This window comes from Egretta garzetta, unplaced genomic scaffold (genome assembly GCF_000687185.1).
Source record: "Egretta garzetta isolate BGI_Z169 unplaced genomic scaffold, ASM68718v1 scaffold433, whole genome shotgun sequence".
Classification (NCBI taxonomy): domain Eukaryota; kingdom Metazoa; phylum Chordata; class Aves; order Pelecaniformes; family Ardeidae; genus Egretta; species Egretta garzetta.
In genome coordinates, this window is record NW_009259253.1 from 190,132 (window position 1) to 191,368 (window position 1,237).

At 39.5% G+C, this 1,237-nt stretch overlaps 1 protein-coding gene across 1 annotated transcript in view; it reads right to left on the minus strand.

Moving 5' to 3' along the window:
* The window catches only part of ARRDC3 (arrestin domain containing 3), a 12,878-nt gene that overhangs the window by 11,260 nt on the left and 381 nt on the right, over positions 1-1,237 (minus strand). The window lies entirely within an intron of this gene.

Sequence of the window (1,237 nt, forward strand, 5' to 3'; positions counted from 1 at the left end):
AAAGGCTGCAAACTTCGGGGGGGAGGGAAAAAAAAGAAGAAAAAAAAAAGAATAAAAGAAAAAAAAGCCAACCACCCTGCCCCGGTGCTCACACACACACACACCCCCGCAACCCACGGGGGTGGGGGGGAGCAGGTCCTCGCCTCCCCAGTTTTGGGAGGGATGCTCCCATTCCTCCCCCCCCCGCACACACATACACACCCCGCTCCACATCAGGGCTTTTTTGGGGCACATCCTGACATCAGGGTGTCCTCCCCCCCCCCGCCGCGAGGGAAATTAAAGGGATTTATGGGGAAGGGGGTTGAAAAAAAAAAAAATTAAAATTTTACACGTGGTAGCGTGTGTCAAAAGTAAGCCACGGGGAATCTTTTTAAAATCTGGCATTGGGGAGCCATGCTTAAAAAAAAAGAAGGAAAAAGAAAAAAAAAGAAGGGAAAAAAAAAAGAAAAAAGAAGGGGAAAAAAAGAAAAAAGAAGGGGAAAAAAAGAAAAAAGAAGGGGAAAAAAAGAAAAAAGAAGGGGAAAAAAAGAAAAAAGAAGGGGAAAAAAAGAAAAAAGAAGGGGAAAAAAAGAAAAAAGAAGGGGAAAAAAAGAAAAAAGAAGGGGAAAAAAAGAAAAAAGAAGGGGAAAAAAAGAAAAAAGAAGGGGAAAAAAAGAAAAAAGAAGGGGAAAAAAAGAAAAAAGAAGGGGAAAAAAAGAAAAAAGAAGGGGAAAAAAAGAAAAAAGAAGGGGAAAAAAAGAAAAAAGAAGGGGAAAAAAAGAAAAAAGAAGGGGAAAAAAAGAAAAAAGAAGGGGAAAAAAAGAAAAAAGAAGGGGAAAAAAAGAAAAAAGAAGGGGAAAAAAAGAAAAAAGAAGGGGAAAAAAAGAAAAAAGAAGGGGAAAAAAAGAAAAAAGGGGAAAAAAAAAAAAAGAAGGGAAAAAAAAGAAAAAAGAAGGGAAAAAGAAGGGGAAAAAAAAGAAAAATAAGGAAAAAAACCCCAAGCGTTCATCGCGTTATCCTGAACCCCGACGTGTCAAAAAAAAGTGTCTGGTTTTATCTTTTCGCTGCTTTTTTTTTTCAGGATTTGATGATGGGATGCTGCCAGGGAAGCCGCTCGCTGCCCTGCCCGGCTCCGATTTCGCAGCCCCCTCGGAGGGGCAAATCCTGCTGGCATTACTAAGGGGGATTAAAAAGAAGAAGAAGAAGAAGAACAAAGCCAGAATGCATTTTAAGGAAGAAAAAAAAAAAAGGTAAAAGG